The sequence below is a fragment of the Hemiscyllium ocellatum genome, chromosome 24 (genome assembly GCF_020745735.1).
Source record: "Hemiscyllium ocellatum isolate sHemOce1 chromosome 24, sHemOce1.pat.X.cur, whole genome shotgun sequence".
Classification (NCBI taxonomy): domain Eukaryota; kingdom Metazoa; phylum Chordata; class Chondrichthyes; order Orectolobiformes; family Hemiscylliidae; genus Hemiscyllium; species Hemiscyllium ocellatum.
In genome coordinates this window covers 21296350-21308470 of record NC_083424.1, presented here as the reverse complement: position 1 = coordinate 21308470, position 12121 = coordinate 21296350, and the positions used below count along the sequence as shown (strand labels likewise).

General features: G+C 41.0%; 1 long non-coding RNA gene across 2 annotated transcripts; it reads right to left on the bottom strand.

The window, feature by feature from the left end:
* Positions 1-379: 379 nt before the first annotated feature.
* On the bottom strand, positions 380-9338 carry LOC132827310 (uncharacterized). 2 transcript variants are annotated; one of them, XR_009645985.1, is made up of 3 exons: positions 9277-9338; positions 4625-4686; positions 380-904 (listed from the first exon to the last, which is right to left on the bottom strand). It is a non-coding gene; the product is annotated as an uncharacterized LOC132827310 (long non-coding RNA). The 2 variants fall into 2 exon arrangements; XR_009645986.1 differs by lacking the exon at positions 9277-9338 and adding an exon at positions 4982-5147.
* Positions 9339-12121: the final 2783 nt, after the last annotated feature.

Sequence of the window (12121 nt, the reverse complement as noted above, 5' to 3'; positions counted from 1 at the left end):
CAGACATTGAGCACAACACATTACAGGAATGCACAATTCCCACTGAATGTCTGGATTTTCTTGTGCGGCAATTCTAGAAAATACATGTCTCAATTCAGAACATGCAAATGTTTGTATATTACATTATACAAATGTAGGAATAGGTGAGATATTTGGTAGATCTTCTTTCCCCAGACAGTTAAAAGATCCTAGAATGCATGGTTGATTTGGATAACGTATATTGACACACTACACAATTTTAAATCAGACCTGGCTTGGTACATGGGCTTTTGGTATTTGGTTTTTTTTGACTCTTGTAGGTGATTAAATGGCTGCAGTTGAAGAGTAATGAGAGACACAGAAGTGGTGTAGAACTATTAAGTATTTAATTATGAAACTCAAACCATCGTAAGCATGGATCAACTGGTCTTTCCTGTCTGACTTACTCATATATTCATAGTGGAGATTGGATAAGAATCATGCTGATAGATTTTCTGCTGCCAAGTTTTAAAAGTAGACGAGACCAGAGAATTTTCTGCATCTTAATTTCAGCTTATTTATGGCCAGGATTCCTTCTGTTTTACAAGTTATATTACCAAGGAAGTTACACCAGACAGATTTTATCATTAGGTGCAGCTGCCTTGCCAGGGAATGTAGCACTCATTTGGAAATAGCAGACACTCTGCAGCTAGTCAGATGGAACTAAACAGGGGATTGAGTTGCTGCCAAGTACAATTCACCCACCCTTGTGCATGAAGGCATTTCCCTGCAACAACTAAAATGTGTCTGCAATTAACATGATTGAAAAAATGGGGAAGGCATAGGGAACAAGTGGAGAATTTGACTCCCCAGCAAACTTTAATGCCCCCTGTCATTGTCCACCTTCTCTCTCTTCTCAGTTGTGATTTCAGAACGTTTGCATCATCTAGCAAAAGGAAAGAAGAATAAAATAATCTAGAATCAAATAATTCATGATCAATTTATGCAAATCAAATTAATTCAAATCCTATACAGTAACTACTCGAAACCCAATAATTTTAGAAACAAGTGCAAATCATTTAACTGATGAATTAAAAGCAATATCTCAGGTAATTCCCTTCTTCTAATTATTCATAATTAAGATTTGGAAGTGACTTTAGGTTCTCTTTTCATTGTAAAATCAAATTTATATTTTACATTAAATAAGTATTGGTGTATCTGAAATAGAGATCTTTGCAAACATAACATATATTTCACTTTCTCAAATTTACATTGATGTTTGAATTTTCCACATATTTTATGAAACCTTGTGTCATTTAGTACCTTGTTACACAAATTATCCACTCCCATAGCATCAAAACGTGAACCCAAAAATCTTTGGATGGGTTTAATAATTAATTGAATGGAAGTAGGTGCAGAACTGAAATAATATTGGTAAATTGGTTATCCATGCTTATAAATGTGTTGCTGGAAAAGCACAGCAGGTCAGGCAGCATCAAAGGAACAGGAGAATCAACGTTTCGGGCATAAGCCCTTCTTCAGGAATGAGGAGGGTGTGCCAAGCAGGCTAAGATAAAAGGTAGGGAGGAGGGACTTGGGGGAGGTGCGTTGGGAATGCGATAGGTAGAAGGAGGTTAGGGTGAGGGTGATAGGCCAGAGAGTGGGTGGGGGCGGAGAGGTCGGGAAGAAGATTGCAGGTCAAGAAGGCGGTGCTGAGTCTGAGGATTGGGACTGAGAAAAAGTGGGGGGAGGGAAAATGAGAAAGCTGGAGAAATCTGCATTCATCCCTTGTGGTTGGAGGGTTCCTAGGCGGATTATGAGGCGCTCTTCCTCCAGGCGTCGTGTTGCCATAGTCTGGCGATGGAGGAGGCCAAGGTCCTGCATGTCCTTGGCGGGATGGGAGGGGGAGTTAAAGTGTTCAGCCACGGGGCGGTTGGGTTGGTTGGTGCGGGTGTCCCAGAGGTGTTCTCTGAAATGTTCCGCAAGTAGACAGCCTGTTTCCCCAATGTATAGAGGCCACATCAGGTGCAGCGGATGCAGTAAATAATGTGTGTGGAGGTGCAGGTGAAGTTCTGATGGATATGGAAGGATCCCTTGGGGCTTTGGAGGGAAGTGAGGGGGGAGGTGTGGGTGCAAGTTTTGCATTTCTTGCGGTTGCAGGGGAAGATGCCGGGAGTGGAGGTTGGGTTGTTGGGGGGTGTGGACCTGACAAGGGAGTCACGAAGGGAGTGGTCTTTCCGGAACGCTGATAGGGGTGGGGAGGAAAATATATCCCTTGGTGGTGGGGTCTGTTTCGAGGTGGCAGAAATGACGAAGGATGATGTGATGTATCTGGAAGTTGGTGGGATGGTAGGTGGTGTAATCTAGGTAGCTGTGGGAGTCAGTCGGTTTATAGTAAACGACCATGTTGAGACGGTCGTCCGAGATAGAAATGGAGGGGTCTAGGAAGGGGAGAGAGGAGTCTGAGACAGTCCAGGTAAATTTGAGGTCTGGGTGGAAGGTGTTAACCTAGATTATAACTCCTCCCACCCTGCCCCCTGTAAAAATGCCATCCCATATTCCCAATTCCTTCGCCTTCGTTGCATCTGCTCCCAGGAGGACCAATTCCAATACCGAACAACCCAGATGGCCTCCTTCTTCAAAGACCGCAATTTCCCCTCAGACGTGGTTGACGATGCTCTCCATCGCATCTCCTCCACTTCCCGCTCCTCCATTCACCACTAAGACAGAATCCCACTGGTCCTCACCTACCACCCACCAACCTCCAAACAGACCCCACCACCAAGGATATATTTCCCTCACCATCCCTATCAGCATTCCAGAAAGACCACTCCCTCGTCAGAACCACACACCCCCACCAACCCAACCTCCACTCCCAGCACCTTCCCCTGCAACCGCAAGAAATGCAAATCTTGCGCCCACACCTCCCCCCTCACTTCCCTCCAAGGCCCCAAGGGATCCTTCTATATCCATCAGAAATTCACCTGCACCTCCAAACACATCATTTACTGCATCTGCTGCACCCGATGTGGCCTCCTATACATTGGGGACACAGGCCGCCTACTTGCGGAACATTTCAGAGAACACCTCTGGGACACCCACGCCAACCAATCCAACCCAACCGTGGCTGAACACTAACTCCCCCTCCCACTCCGCCATGTCCTTGGCCTCCTCCATCGCCAGACCATGGCAACACGACACTGGAGGAAGAGCGCCTCATCTTCCGCCTAGGAACCCTCCAACCACAAGGGATGAATGCAGATTTCTCCAGCTTTCTCATTTCCCGTCCCCCCACCTTTTCTCAGTCCCAACCCTCAGACTCAGCACCGCCTTCTTGACCTGCAATTTTCTTCCCAACCTCTTCACCCCCAACCCCTTCCGGCTTAACATCCTCACCTTAACCTCCTTCCACCTATAGTATTCCCAACACCCCTCCTCCAAGTTCCTCCTCCCTACCTTCTATCTTAGCCTGCTTGGCACACCCTCCTCATTCCTGAAGAAGGGCTTATGCCCGAAATGTCAATTCTCCTGCTCCTTGGATGTTGCCTGACCTGCTGCGCTTTTCCAGCAACACATTTTTAAGCATCTGCAGTCCTCACTTTCTCCAAATTGGTTATCCTGGCTAGATCAACAACTTATCCCATTTCCAATATTAAAAAAGACGGGTTTTCCTTCCACTCAATAGTATAAGGGTAAATCCTCTTTCCCCCCGACCAGCAGGCTGTTGATTTGTTCTTGTCGATTGAATGTAGTTCAGGTTTCACGGATGGCAAAATTAGGGTTTTATTACAAAAGTTAAAAACACTAGCTCTATAGCTGCTTAGTCTGGACAAATTGGTGGTGGTAGCAGACACAATAGCGGCTTTCAAGAAACACTTGGACGAATACATGAATAGGAAGAGATAAGAGGGATATGGATCCTGTCAGTGAAGACAGTTTTAGTATGCAAGGGCAAAATGTGCTGTCTTAGGCTTGGAGAGCCAAAGGGCATGTTCCTGTGCTGTTATTTTCTTTGTTCTAAATTAGATACTCCATTCTGTCCTCATTTATTACAGCTTGGGACAGGAAGTCAAACCAAATCAGCCTCCCTGATTTTACAACATAGTAAAATTAAAACATTCAATGACACTCAACATTGCTCAATTGTTCCTAACCAGACTTTGCAAAGCACAGATAACAGGCTGCCCTTGACTTACTGTGCCAGCGATTCCTGATCGAAGGCTATTCCCACTTTACTTGATCAAGGCCTGCTGATACCATGGAAAGCTTGCGTCTTCTGTGTCTGACCTTAACAGTAAGGCAAGACAGAAGCAAGGTAGGGATGCTGTGAGCATTCAGTTAGGTTTAGAGTGAGTGAGTGCCAAGAGTAAATGGAAAGTCTGGAAATGCAGCCTGCTTCAGTCCATGTCTGGGTGAGTTTTTCTGAGCACACAGTTCCTTGCAGCAGCATTACAGATAATAGTTGCCAATGCAGTCTGAGGTGCAGTATCGTAGTACAAAAGTCTTTTAACATAATGAACTAGCACATGGGGCTTCACAGGAACATAACAAAATAACATGTAAGGCTGTATGATAATAGATGCTTTGAAGTGTAGCCAAATAGGTACATTTTAACCAGTGTCCTAGAAAAGCTAGGTGCATTTGAAATAATGAAATAATGAAATACCTTTGGAGGGAGTTGAAGAACATGAGCCCAAGCCAACTGCCACTGAAGTTGAGCAACTAAAACTGGGAGGCAAAAGAATCCACAATTGGAAAAGCCCAGATATCTCAGAGCACAGGAGAAAATTATAGATATAGGGAGGAGCAACATCCGAAGGAATTGAAAGCAAAATGGAACCATCTGGACATTGATGGAGTAGAACACCTCATAATTCCTGAAGGCACGGAATAATACACATTGATCCGAAAGGCCACATGCAAGCCATCAATGTTGCACAGTACTTTAAGAAAACCTGCCATATTGAACAATTGTTCTGTCAACTGAAGTCAAGCAAAGGCAGTAGTTGCTTCATAAACTTACCTCATAAGTGGTAGGCAAAACAACATCAACAACAAGGGAACCTTCTAAAACAGCAGCATTCCTATCTATTCATTCAGGAATAAAATGTTAATTCTTTTGCCGATCATCCCGAGAGTGATTTCACGACTTCCATTCAATACAGAGGGTTACTTCGGCGACTCGAATGAGCAAGATCTGTACCTGCAAGAGTCTCATAAAAGTACCACAATGTTTAATCATCTGGTCATCTTTCAGCTCAATTAGCTCAGTCACTTAGGGAGTTAAATAAAATTTACATTTAATGGACACTGTGCATAGTTCTCAAATTACTTTCATTTTTAAAAAAACTTTTTCTTGAGAATGCCTTGTGTCCTCAGATTACCCATATGAAATGAATATTACAGACTAAGTATATTCTCAACTTTAAAGATGTTAATTCAAATAAAGATTACAGAATTATTTGTAGATGTTTGAGTAAAGGCAGTTCTGTGTTTTGGTTGCATGCTTTTTACCTTTAATCATTCACAGTATGTGAGCATTGCAAGTTGGGTCAGAAGTTATTAGATCATAGATGTGGAGTCATAGAGATGTACAGCATGGAAACAGACCCATCGGTCCAATCCGTCCATGCCGACCAGATATCCCAAGCCAATCCAGTCCCACCTGCCAGCACCTGGCCCATATCCCTCCAAACCCTTCCTATTTGCATCCCCATCCAGATGCCTTTTAAATGTTGCAATTGTAGTCACCACCACCATTTCCTCTGGCAGCTCATTCCAGAAAATGTACCATCCTGTGTGAAAAAGTTGCCCCTTAGGTCTCTTTTATATCTTTCCCCTCTCACCCTAAACCTATGCCCTCTAGTTCTGGACTCCACCATCCCAGGGAAGAAAGTTTGTCTATTTATCCTACCCATGCCCCTCATGATTTCAGAAACCTCTGTAAGGTCACCCCTCAGCCTCCGATGCTCCAGGGAAAACAGCCCTAACCTATTCAGCCTCTCCCTGTAGCTCAAATCCTCCAACCCTGGCAACATCCTTGTAAATCTTTTCTGAACCCTTTCAAGTTTCACAACATCTTTCCGATAGGAAAGAGACCAGAATTGCATGCAATATTCCAACAGTAGCCTAATCAACATCCTGTACAGCCACAACATGACCTCCCAACTCCTGTACTCAGTGCACTGAACAAAAGGAAAGCTTACCAAATGCCTTCTTCATTATCTGATCTACCTGCGACTCCACTTTCAAGGAGCTATGAACCTGCACTGCAAGGTCTCTTTGTTCAACAACACTCCTAGAAATTACTTCCCTTAATGGGTTATTGTCCATCCCTAGTTATCCTGGAGAAGATAGTGGTGGGCTGCCTTCTTGAACCAATACAGTCCACTTTCTGTAGGTGTGGCCCACAATCTTGTTTGGGAGCAAGTTCCAGGATTTTGACCAAGCGACAACAAAGCAGTGGTGGTATATTTCCAATTCAGGATGCTGAGTGGCTTGGAGGGGAACTTGCAGGTGGTAGTGGACTCATGTATCTGCTGCCATTGTCCTTCTAGATGGTGGTGGCCATTGAAATAGAAGCTATCAACTATGGAGCTATGGTGAATTTCTGCAGTGTATCTGGAGCACTGCTTCTTTGTCAAGACTTCAGCTGATGAAGAAGAGTACTCTGAAAGCTTGTGATTTCAAATAAACCTATTAGACTATAACCTGGTGTCGTGTGACTTCTGACCTTGTCCACCCCAGTCCAACACCAGCACTTCCACATCATCATTAACAAGGTCTAGGTTGCCTCACAGTTAACACCTACATTCTCAATGTCCAGTTATTCTTCCAACTGAAGACGCTAAAGGTCTCATGACAATCTATGAACGCTATTGTTTTAACCACCTATCTTTTGGCACTCACAACTGAAATTATCCAGCAGAAGATGTGCAAAATATGTAAATGTGAAAATTGGTGCTTTTGCATGTTTCTTGGTGAGCACAAGACGAAAAACTTCAAAAGCTTGTCTTGTTTTTCCACCAACAAACTTATGGCCTCTTTTTGTGCTGAAATATCTCATCCCACATTCAATATGATATCCCCGTCTCTTATTTTCTAGCTCAACATGAATTCAGTGCCTCTCAAACATCATCACTTTTTGCGTTCTTGAAGGAAAATCAATTCCGTTTCCATGAGAACACATCCTTCAAACTGGAGATACAAAAATTCAATTCAACCAAAAATGTATTACATGTTAAAAATGGCACTGTCAGTCAGAAGTTACACTCAGTAACTCACGTTCAGGTATTAATTTGAAGACATTTTTCATGGTGCCCACCTCCCGTTGTGTCCATTGACAATGTATTTACTATCCACTCTCTATGCTGGTCTTCTTGCAAGCTAGTACCCAGGCCTCTAGCAATGCACCGGCTCTGATGATCAAAGTGTGTGATTTGTCAAACAAAAAATCTGGTTCCAAGCACACTGTGGTGCACAGAGTTAGTACAAACTGTACTAATTAATCTATAACTAATATTCATGGTAACCCCAATCATAAATTGTTTAACATGCCATCAAGGAAATATCCATGCCTTAAAAAAAATGCCAACTGAGCTTGATCTGAAAATGTTATGCTGAGATCTAAAAGCATTTTGGTGCAGGAATTATAAACACATCTTCAAGCTGCCATGTGTTTCAGAATAACAGTGAACTAAAACATGAAAGAAAAATCTGTTCATTATGCCATGTCCAAAACAAGATATAAATACAGCTTTCATTTAAAAAAAAACACATGGCCCAAATCAATACAAGAACTGTTCAACTAAAAACTAGTAATGCATATATTACACATGCACAGATCACGAGAGACACAACATGTGTAGACATTACCAAAGACTTTTCTAAAAAGGGTAATGTCAAAAGTCAAATTTTAAAAGGCACTTCAACCTCCCATGTACCAATTTCTCTATTTTAATTTGTGAACCTTACATCTAGATTGCAGACATTTCTACCCTTCCTTTTATTCAGTTCGTATTTTATTGCATTGTTGCACATCTATCGGGACCCACACAAGATTGGGATTCACCATTTCATCATTCACAGTTGGTGTCAAAGTGAAAAACTGATGTAAAAATCATCGTGGATTGAATTGGATTGCTGTTTCATTGCAAGCAAATTTGTGATCAAGGAACAAGAGGAGGGCATTTGGCCCTAAGAACCTGTTCTTCCATTTAATAAGATCATGGCTGATTTGATTTTAACCTTAACTCCATATTCCTGTACATCCTGATTTTTTTTTGCCCTCTTGGTAATCAAGAGTCTATTTCCTCTCCCTTTAAAATATTTCAAGTTATCAAGAAACAAATGCTTGCTTGTGAAAATTTTAGAACTTTACATTCAAATTGCTTGAAGGCATTCATAAAATCCAGTGGACGTTTTGGGACAATGGATTTTGTTTGGGTGTAACCTCTGATCCTATGTGCTTCCAATATATAACTGGTGTATGAGAGTGAAATTTAACAGTTTGAGAGGGTTGCACCATATTGAAATGAAAGCTTTAGAACAGTCCAACATAACAGGCTCCAAAGAATATTATTTGGTTCAATAATGTAATCTACTTAACCACTGACTCAATCAGCCCCACCTTTCGAGACATAATGAAAACAAACCCACATCAGTTAAATGCTATGTCAACTGTAGTGATTACTTGACAGTTTTACAACTGAGTGTCCTGAGGTCCATTTATTCAGTTCGTATTTTATTGCATTGTTGCACATCTATCGGGACCCACACAAGGTTGGGATTCACCATTTCATCATTCACAGATGGTGTCAAAAACATTAATGAATGCTCAATTTAAATGCACAAAGTTTATGAACAAGCAGAAGTGAATCATACTCATTTGACTAAATAATTGTTTGATGATGCACTTAACACCCAAATCAACAAAGTTCAAATTTATTTTTGATTTGATGTTTGTTACAGCATGCTATATACTCCCCCTCTTTTTACAACCCTAGTTAATTATCTTAAAAATAACATAATATGGTTATTATGCAGAATATGATTCTATTATAATTAGATTCATAGCGCAGCAAGATCTGGCTGAAATTCATTAATCCACAACCGCACTAAAAAAGCAACACAGTACTTGGGAATGTTTAGGCACAGCAAAACATTTCAAACAAGGAAAAAATTCTTCAGTGATCAAAGTTACAGAAACTTCAAAATGGTCAAACAGAATGGGCTGAATGTGTCCGATATAATTAAAAAGAAAGCATTTACCCTGAGAAATGTAGAAGTACCCACACCACTGTACATGTTAACACTTACTGCATTCCAATCCCGATAAACTCATAATGGAGGCTGTCCAGAAATGTTATGCTTCAATCAGTATTCCTTTAAACTGAAGTTAAACAAGATCCAATTTGTAACTTCATTCCCACTTAATCACTGTGAATTGCAATGTAATTACAGGAAGTTCTGAACAAAAACATGCTGGAGAAAATATGGACATCAGGGACTATGCCCAAGGCCAGGGCAAGTTGTACAGATGACATGAACTGGTGAGGTACTCATATCCTTGTGAAAGAGTGAGAGGGGTAACGGAGATAGATATAAATCAGGTAGTAAATGTAGGTGGGCATTATCCACAATATGTTAACAAGTCTGAGTAAATGACCAGCACATTACACAAACAGGATAAGAATAATTGTCCAAATAATAAATTTGTGCACAATGCATGTAGTATAAGGAATAAAAAGTGCAAGCTCAAAGCATAAAAACAATCAGCTTAAAAGGTATGAAGCAGTAACCATCAGAGATCTGGCAACGTGTTGGATATAATTGGGATCTATATATTCAACTATTAAAGATTTTCAGATGGGAGAGTGAAATTCAGAAAGAGGGGGAGTAACAAAACTGATAAAAGGTATAATTGCAGCTAAAGAGAAAAGATTGAAATTGATTTCATTTTTTAAAAAATTGTGATCAAGCAGTGAATCCACGGTGTCGAACTGAAGAATTGTAAAGGAGTCAAATCACTGATCAAAGAAATATAAATCTTAGATGGATTTTTTTTTGTTCCTGAGTTTTACTTTTTACTTGTTTGTATGAATGCATTAACATGGAGACCACAGGAGCAGGTCACAAAAATAATAAGGCAACAACAGTTGATTTTAATTTTTGGAGACCATAGGAAATGGCACTACTGTTCAAAGAATAAAGATTTTGATTCTGTACAAAGCTTAAACATGTCAGTGTGGTTGAGCATTTCACACTAATGTCAGTGGATATCTGGAAATCTCTCACCCAAAACACTGAACATTGAGACAAGCAGAGTTTTGAGGACAGGGATTGATGGATTAGTATTCAGTGAGGATATCGAGGGATAAATATCAAAGGCAGGCAATTGGAGTTGATCTAAAATGATCCAATTTAATGACAGAAAGTCTTGAGAGACTGAATTGTCTGCTTCTATTCCTGTGATCCTGTATAGAGCAACTAAGGAATTGTCACATTACATTCATTATTGGGTAATGGACCTTGTTAACTTTTATCTTAGAGTTAGGGAACATCTTGGGGATCAAGACCAAATTATCACTGGATTTGATATATAGTTTGGAAGGAGGAAAGGAGGGTTCTAAATTTACATTAGAGAACACTGAAGAGAAAACTGAACAGAAGTATTGATGACTAATCTATGAACAGTGGGAAGTGTTTGATGCAATGCAATACTAGCACTGTACATACACACTTGATGCCGTTAAAAATTGCCAATTGATCTTTCTTAAAAATTTCAATTGATCCAACACCCACAATATCTTGAAGGAGTGGTTTCCAGAATTCCATTTCCTTGCATTTTTCCCTATTCCAGTGAATTCATCAACAATTCATCAGAGGCTGAGGGATGGCCTTAAAGAGGCTAATAAAATCATGAAGGGCATGGATAGGGTAAATGGGCAAGGTCTTTTCCCTGGTGTGGGGGTATCCAGAACTAGCAGGCATAGGTTTAGAGTGAGAGGGGAAAGATATAAAAGAGACCTAAGAGGCAACTTTTTCATGCAGAGGGGTGGTACATGTATGGAATGAGCTGCCAGAGGAAGTGGTGGAAACTGGTACAATTGGAACATTTAAAAGGCATCTGGATGGGTATATGAATAGGAAGGGTTAGGAGGGATATGGGCTGGGTGCAGGTAAGTCACACTAAATTAGGTTGGGATATCTGGTCGGCTTGGACAAGTTGTACTGAAGGGTCTGTTTCCATGCTGTACATCTCTCTGACTTTAATTCAATCAGTAATGTCATCAAGCTAAAAGAAACATCTTGTACAACTGAAATCCAGAAGACTGGTAGAGACATAACAAGAAGCACAAATAAATCGAGGCAAGAAAAGTCAGCAGGCTTGTACACAGCATCAATATTAACAACAAGAACTTTTGTAAGTATATTAAGAAGAAGAGAGATGAGTGAGAACACAAGCCCAGTAAAAATAGATGCATATGAGGAAATAAGTGGCAATTACTAAATGACTGATCTGCTAAATGAGATGCTGGCCCAGATTCTCAGATCTCTGGGTCATCGGTGACCAAGCCATAAGCCAGGATGTATGTATTCTGAAGTCTCAATGTGCTGACTCTGTTAGAATGACTTGGGAGATTTGTATTTCTGACGGGTAATTTGTTGCTTCCTGGGACTTTCCAAAAAGGCTTCCGACTCTAAATTAGTGTCAGTCTCTGGATTGTTTTTACTTACTTACCTGGATAGTTACCCAGGAAATATTAGATTGAAAAGTCCTAGGTAACTATATAACTGGGTAACTATATAACTGATCCCCTGACTCCCCCATTGACCACCTTGACAGCCCATGCTGAGATGTCGCTCCCCCAATTTCCCCAACTCAACCCAACCTGACTAACTAGATATTTGACCAGACTATCCACGCAATTCTCCTCATCCTCTTGCCATTCTATCTAACAATATCCACCTGCCACCTTAATCATTTATCCATGTGCCGCATCGCTCTACTCATAGACACCCCTACACATTCACACTTATACTCACTTACTAATACACTGAAAAGCTGCTGAAGTGTCCCAAAGCTTTTCAATGCGTTAGAGACATTTACCAGTGGGTGTCAGCTAGTGCTGTAAAAAGGGGGTGCAACTTCTTTTCCACA